This window comes from Heteronotia binoei, chromosome 6, assembly GCF_032191835.1.
Source record: "Heteronotia binoei isolate CCM8104 ecotype False Entrance Well chromosome 6, APGP_CSIRO_Hbin_v1, whole genome shotgun sequence".
Lineage (NCBI taxonomy): Eukaryota > Metazoa > Chordata > Lepidosauria > Squamata > Gekkonidae > Heteronotia > Heteronotia binoei.
Genome location: NC_083228.1, coordinates 145,293,386 through 145,300,796, shown reverse-complemented (window position 1 = coordinate 145,300,796; position 7,411 = coordinate 145,293,386). Strand labels below are relative to the sequence as shown.

The window sequence follows — 7,411 nt, the reverse complement described above, 5'->3', positions numbered from 1 at the left end:
ACCTATATAGCTGGGAAAATCTGGATGCAGAATTAGAAGCTGCAGGAAAAATGATGAAGACTCATCCAAGAGTCCTCTTCAAGCCAGGTTTGGCTTCTATAAGGTGTTTTAAAAAACCCACTTTACAAAGGGGGGAGGTGTACTGCCTTTGTATCGCCAGCAGAGGGCAGGATAGTCAGCCAATTGGGGCTCTGGGATAAAAGCAAAGACTCATAGTTGGTGGTCACTGAACCTTCCCAGAGCATATGAGTGATCTGGAGCGTTTTGCTTCTCTGCAGTGATTTCCCACACAATGAAACATGAGCGCTTTCAAAGGCAGCGCATGCACTTAAACGCATGAGAGGCGCTGAAGCCATTCCAACCTCCCTCCCCCACAAAGCATCAGATTCATTCAGTTCGTTTCCAGAGTGAGATTTCTAGGAAGTCCAGAAATAGACTGAGCACAGCAGCCGTCCTTTGTGGCTTCTCCTCTGGCACCTGGTATTCAGTGGAATACTGCCTCAGAACATGGAGGCTCCATTTATCTCTCGTGGCGAAGAGCTATTGATGGAGGATGAGGCCTGGGGAAGCTCTGTGTGCCCTCTTGTTGAAATTCCAGAAGGACTGCTTTGCCCCTTTGTGAGACAGGAGACTGGACTAGATGGACCCTCCCTGGTCTGATCCAGCAGGGCTCTTCTGATGTTCTTAGGGAAAGGATTCGGCCTCTCAGCCCTGTTGTTGGCCCTCCAGAGGAACTGGTTGGCCACTGTGTGAGACAGGAGGCTGGACTAGATGGACCCTCACAGGTCTGATCCAGCAGGGCTGTTCTGATGTTCTTATGAAGGCCTCGGCCTCTCTGCTCTGTTGTTGGCCCTCCAGAGGAACTGGTTGGCCCCTGTGTGAGACAGGAGACTGGACTAGATGGACCTTCACTGGTCTAATCAGCAGGGCTTTTCTCATGTTCTTATGAAGGCCCCAACCTCTCTGCCCTGTTGTTGGCCCTCCAGAGGAACCAATTGGCCACTGTGTGAGACAGGATGCTGGATTAGATGGACCCTCCCTGGTCTGATCCAGCAGGGCTCTTCTGATGTTCTTATGAAGGCCTCGGCCTCTCTACCCTGTTGTTGGCCCTCCAGAGGAACCAATTGGCCACTGTGTGAGACAGGATGCTGGACTAGATGGACCCTCGCTGGTCTGATCCAGCAGGGCTCTTCTGATGTTCTTATGAAGGCCTCGGCCTCTCTACCCTGTTGTTGGCCCTCCAGAGGAACTGGCTGGCCACTGTGTGAGACAGGATGCTGCACTAGATGGACCCTCACTGGTCTGATCCAGCAGGGCTCTTCTGATGTCCTTATGAAGGCCTCGGCCTCTCTGCCCTGTTGTTGGCCCTCCAGAGGAACTGGTTGGCCTCTGTGTGAGAAAGGAAGCTGAACTAGATAGCCTCTGTCTGGTCTGATCCAGCAGGGCTCTTCTCATGTTCTTATGAAGGCCCCAACCTCTCTGCCCTGTTGTTGGCCCCTGTGTGAGACAGGATGCTGGACTAGATGGACCCTCACTGGTCTGACCCAGCAGGGCTCTTCTGATGTTCTTATGGTGGCCTCATCCTCTCTGCCCTGTTGATAGCTCTTTAGAGGAACTGATTGGCCACTGTGTGAGACAGGAGGCTGGACTAGGCGGACCTTCACTGGTCTGACCAGGAGGGCTCTTCTGATGTTCTTATGAAGGCTTCAGCCTCTCTGCCCTGTGGTTGCCCCTCCAGAGGAACTAATTGGCCACTGTGTAAGACAGGATGATGGACTAGATGGACCCTCACTGGTCTGACCCAGCAGGGCTCTTCTGATGTTCTTATGAAGGCATTGGCCTCTCTGCCCTGTTGTTGGCCCCTGTGCAAGACAGGATGCTCGACTAGATGGACCCTCACTGGTCTGACCCAGGAGGGCTCTTCTCATGTTCTTAGGAAGGTCTCGGCCTCTCTGCCCTGTTGTTGGCCCTCCTAAGGAACTGGTTGGCCACTGTGTGAGACAGGATGCTGGACTAGGTGGAGCACTGGTCTGATCCAGCAGGGCTCTTCTGATGTTGTTATGAAGGCCTCGGCCTCTCTGCCCTGTTGTTGGCCTTCCAGAGGAACTGGTTGGCCACTGTGTGAGACAAGATGCTGAACTAGATGGACCCTCACTGGTCTGATCAAGCAGGGTTCTTCCGATGTTCTTATGAAGGCCTCAGCCTTTCTGCCCTGTTGTTGGGCCTCCAGAGGAACTGGTTGGCCACTGTGTGAGGCAGGAAGCTGGACTATATGGACCTTCACTGGTCTGACCCAGCAGGGCTCTTCTGATGTTCTTCTCAGGGGAAGGTCTTGGCCTCTCTGCCCTGTTGTTGGCCCTCCAGAGGAACTGGTTGGCCTCTGTGTGAGACAGGAGGCTGGAGTAGGCGGACCTTCACTGGTCTGACCAGGAGGGCTCTTCCGATGTTCTTAGGAAGGCCTCAGCCTCTCTGCCTTGTTGTTGGCCCTCCAGAGGAATTGGTCGGCTACTGTGTGAGGCAGGATGCTGGACTAGATGGGCCCTCACTGGTCTGACCCAGCAGGGCTCTTCTTCTCAGAACTCCCTCCTCCCCACATCTGTGTAATCCTCATTTTGAAGCTATCTATGCCAGCGGCCATAACAGCCCGTTTAGCTACTCAATTTACAAAGTGTTTCCTTTGTCTGTCCCGAATCTATTGCTTGATACTTTTACAAGGTGTCCCGAAATTCATTACTTCTCCCTACCTTCTCCACCTGGCGCATAATTTTAGAACCCTCTACCATAACCCCCCCTCCTGTTTTTCGTCTTTCTGAACTGAAAAACTCCATGTCCGTTAGGCTTTGTTCCAGACCCCTGGGCTATTTGCATCGCCTTTTCCCTGGACTTTTTCCAGCAGTACAATGTTCTTTTAGAGATACAGCGAGCAGAACGGTGCACAGACTTCCAAATGAGGCCGCGCGATTGATCACAATTATCGATGGCTTTGTTTTCCGCTCCTGTCCTAGTAATCCCCCGTGTGGAATTTTCCCTCTCCCTCCTGGAGCCCCCGCCGGGCCAGCATTTCCATTGGGTTTCCGGCACCTTTCGGTTGTTAGTTATGACGTAACTTTGCGTATGGATTTTCATATCAGGTTTTCCCGCTTGTGAGCTGCATCCCTAGAAAACCAAAGTGTGATTAACACGTGGAATTCACTGCCACAGGAGGGGGGGGGCGGCTGCAAGCATAGACGGCTTCAAGAGGGGATTGGATCAACATCTGGAGCAGAGGTTCATCAGTGGTAATTAGCCACAGCGTATTGTTGGAACTCTCTGTATGCGGCAGTGATGCTCTGTATTCATGGCGCTGGGGGGGCCTACAGAAAAAGAAGAAGATATTGGATTTATATCCCGCCCTCCACTCCAAAGAGTCTCAGAGCGGCTCACAATCTCCTTTACCTTCCCCCCCCCCACAACAGACACCCTGTGAGGTGGGTGGGGCTGGAGAGGGCTCTCACAGCAGCTGCCCTTTCAGGGACAACCTCTGCCAGAGCTATGGCTGACCCAAGGCCATGCTAGCAGGTGCAACTGGAGGAGTGGGGAATCAAACCCGGTTCTCCCAGGTAAGAGTCCACACACTTAACCACTACACCAAAAAGATATTGTAGCATTGGAAAAAGTGCAGAAAAGGGCAACTAGAACGGTTAAATGATTGGGACCCTTTCCCTATGAAGAATGGTTGAAGCGTTTCGGGCTCTTTAGCTTGGAGAAACATCGACTGAGGGGTGTCGTGATAGAGGATTACAAGATTATGCATGGGATAGAGAAGGTAGAGAAAGAAGGACTTTACTCCCTTTCTCACAATACAAGAATTTGTGGACATTCAATGAAATTACTGAGCAGTCCGGTTAGAATGGATAAAAGGAAGTACTTCTTCACCCAAAGGGTGATTATTAACACATGGAATTCACTGCCACAGGAGGTGGTGGCGACTGCAAGCATAGACAGCTTCAAGAGGGGATTGGATCAACATCTGGAGCAGAGGTCCATCAGTAGCTATTAGCCACAGAGTATTGATGGAACTCTCTGTCTGGGGCAGTGATGCTCTGTATTCTTGGTGCTGGGGGGGGCGGCAACAGTGGGAAGGCTTCTAGTGTCTTGGCCCCACTGGTGGACTTCCTGATGGCACCTGGGTTTTTTTGGCCACTGTGTGACACAGAGTGTTGGACTGGATGGGCCACTGGCCTGATCCAACATGGCTTCTCTTATGTTCTTATGTGACACAGAGTGTTGGACTGGATGGGCCACTGGCCTGATCCAACATGGCTTCTCTTATGTTCTTATGTGACACAGAGTGTTGGACTGGATGGGCCACTGGCCTGATCCAACATGGCTTCTCTTATGTTCTTATGTGACACAGAGTGTTGGACTGGATGGGCCACTGGCCTGATCCAACAGGGCTTCTCTTATGTTCTTATGTGACACAGAGTGTTGGACTGGATGGGCCATTGGCCTGATCCAACAGGGCTTCTCTTATGTTCTTATGTGACACAGAGTGTTGGAGTGGATGGGCCATTGGCCTGGTCCAACAGGGCTTCTCTTATGTTCTTATGTGACACAGAGTGTTGGACTGGAGGGGCCATTGGCCTGATCCAACAGGGCTTCTCTTATGTTCTTATGTGACACAGAGTGTTGGACTGGAGGGGCCATTGGCCTGGTCCAACATGGCTTCTCTTATGTTCTTAAAACGGATACGTGGTTGTGTGATCAATTTGATCTTTTAGCAGTTTCTGTCCATCAGGTGCCCATGGCCTGCCCCAAACCCTATTAGAAGTTCCCAGAGATCCTGAGATAGGGTTGCCCACTCTGATGTGAGAGATTCCTGAAGAGAGTTTTTTTTTTGTGTGTGGGGGAGGGAGCAGAGGAGGGAGTTAAATTTCTTGGCTCTATGACCTACCACAGCTTCTCTCCTCTGGAATGAATTTCTCCAGGGGACTGCATCTCTGTGATCTGGAAATTAGTTGAGGACCTGGAAAAGACCTAAAAGATATCTGAAGCTGAATCTTGTGCGTGTTTACTCAGAAGTAAATTCCATTCAGAAGAGTCCCATGGCACAGAATGGTAAAGCTGCAGTACTGCAGTCGGAGCCCTCTGCTCATGACCTGAGTTTGATCCCAGTGGAAGCTGGTTCAGGTACCTGGCTCCAGGTTGACTCAGCCTTCCATCCTTCCCAGATCGGTAAAGTGAGTACCCAGCTTGCTGGGGAGAAAGTGTAGATGACTGGGGAAGGCAATGGCAAACTACCGTGTAAAAAGTCTGCCGTGAAAACATTGTGAAAGATGAAAACGACTGGTGCTTGCACAGGGGACTACTTTTACCTTTTTAAGGTGCACTAAGGACGTAAGAGCACAAGAGAAGCCACACTGGATCAAGCCAATCACCCCTATAGTCCAACACTCTGTGTCACACAGTGGCAAAAAAACCCCACGTGCCATCAAGAGGTCCACCAGTGGGGCTAGAAGCCCTCTCAATGTGCCCCACCCCAAGCACCAAGAATACAGAGCATCACTGCCCCAGACAGAGAGTTCCAACAATACGCTGTAGCTAATAGCCACTGATGGACCTCTGCTCCAGATGTTGATCCGATCCCCTTTTGAAGCCGTCTATGCTTGCAGCAGCCGCCACCTCCTGTGACAGTGAATTCCACGTGTTAATCACCCTTTGGGTGAAGAAGTACTTCCTTTTATCAGTTCTAACCTGACTGCTCAAGCGATTTCATTGAATGCCCATGAGTTCTTGTATTGTGAGAAAGGGAGAAAAGTATTTATTTCTCTACCGTCTTCATCCCAAGCAAAATCTTGTAAATCTCTCTCATGTCACCCGCAGTCGACGTTTCTCCAAGCTAAAGAGCCCCAAGCGTTTTAACCTTTCTTCATAGGGAAAGTGTTCCAACCCTTTAATCCTTCTAGTTGCCCTTTTCTGCACTTTTCCCAATGCTATAATATCTTTTTTTGATGTAAATTTTGACCAGAATTGTACCCAGTACTCCACACACACACACACACACACACACATATACACACTGTGGCTAATAGCCACTGATGGACCTCTGCTCCATATTGGGGAGGGACGGTGGCTCAGTGGTAGAGCATCTGCTTGGGAAGCAGAAGGTCCCAAGTTCAATCCCTGGCATCTCCAAAAAAAAGGGTCCAGGCAAATAGGTGTGAAAAACCTCAGCTTGAGACCCTGGAGAGCCACTGCCAGTCAAGGGAGGGACGGTGGCTCGGTGGTAGAGCATCTGCTTGGGAAGCAGAAGGTCCCAGGTTCAATCCCTGGCATCTCCAAAAAGGGTCCAGGCAAGTAGGCGTGAAAATCCTCAGCTTGAGACCCTGGAGAGCCGCTGCCAATCAGGGGAGAGACGGTGGCTCAGTGGTAGAGCATCTGCTTGGTAAGCAGAAAAGTCCCAGGTTCAATCCCCGGCATCTCCAACTCAAAAGGGTCCAGGCAAATAGGCGTAAGAAACCTCAGCTTGAGACCCTGGAGAGCCATGAATGGGGTTGTGGCTCAGTGGTAGAGCATCTGCTTAGGAAGCAGAAGGTCCCAGGTTCAATCCCCGGCATCTCCACCAAAAAAGGGTCCAGGCAAACAGGTGTGAAAAACCTCAGCTGGAGAGCCGCTGCCAGTCTGAGAAGACAATACTGACTTTGATGGACCAAGGGTCTGATTCAGTAGAAGGCAGCTTCATATGTTCATATTTTTATCCATTCCCCTCTTGAAGCCGTCTGTGCTTGCAGCCGCCACCACCTCCTGTGGCAGTGAATGTGTCGTGCGAACACTTAAAGTGTCGTGTGAATTCTTACACTCTGCTTCAGTTCTTCCTGGTGGTCCCAGACTTCTAAAATCCTAATGTTTTTGGAATATCCCATTTTGTGGATTGTTCTGGCTCACTCTGTGTAACTTGCCTTGTCCCTGTGAGGAAGGCAGACTATGCATAATGCAAGTAAGTAACTAAATAAGATGAATCTAAGGTGCATTCATAAGAGCCCCGTGGCGCAGAGTGGTCAAGCTACAATCCTGGGGTCTGAACTCTCTGCTCACGACCTGAGTTCGATCCCGGCGGAAGCTGGTTCAGGTCATCGGCTCCAGGTTGGCTCAGTCTTCCATCCTTCCGAGGTCGGTCAAAGGAGTCCCCAGCTTGCTGGGGGGGAAGTGTAAAAGACTGGGGAAGGCAATGGCAAACCACCCTGTAAAAAGTCTGCCGTGAAAACTTTGTGAAGGCAACGTCACCCCAGAGTCGGAAACGACTGGTGCTTGCACGGGGGACTACCTTGACCTTTTTACCTTTACTTTAAATCCCATTCAGATGAACTAGACTCAGGCCTCATTTTGGGCAGGAGTTCACAGGAGCAGAGCTCCAGAACCTCTAAATCAGGGG

General features: G+C 50.8%; 1 non-coding gene across 1 annotated transcript; it reads left to right on the top strand.

The window, feature by feature from the left end:
* The first annotated feature begins 6,529 nt into the window (after positions 1 to 6,529).
* On the top strand, positions 6,530 to 6,601 carry TRNAP-AGG (transfer RNA proline (anticodon AGG)). Its single transcript has one exon. It is a non-coding gene; the product is annotated as a tRNA-Pro (tRNA).
* Positions 6,602 to 7,411: the final 810 nt, after the last annotated feature.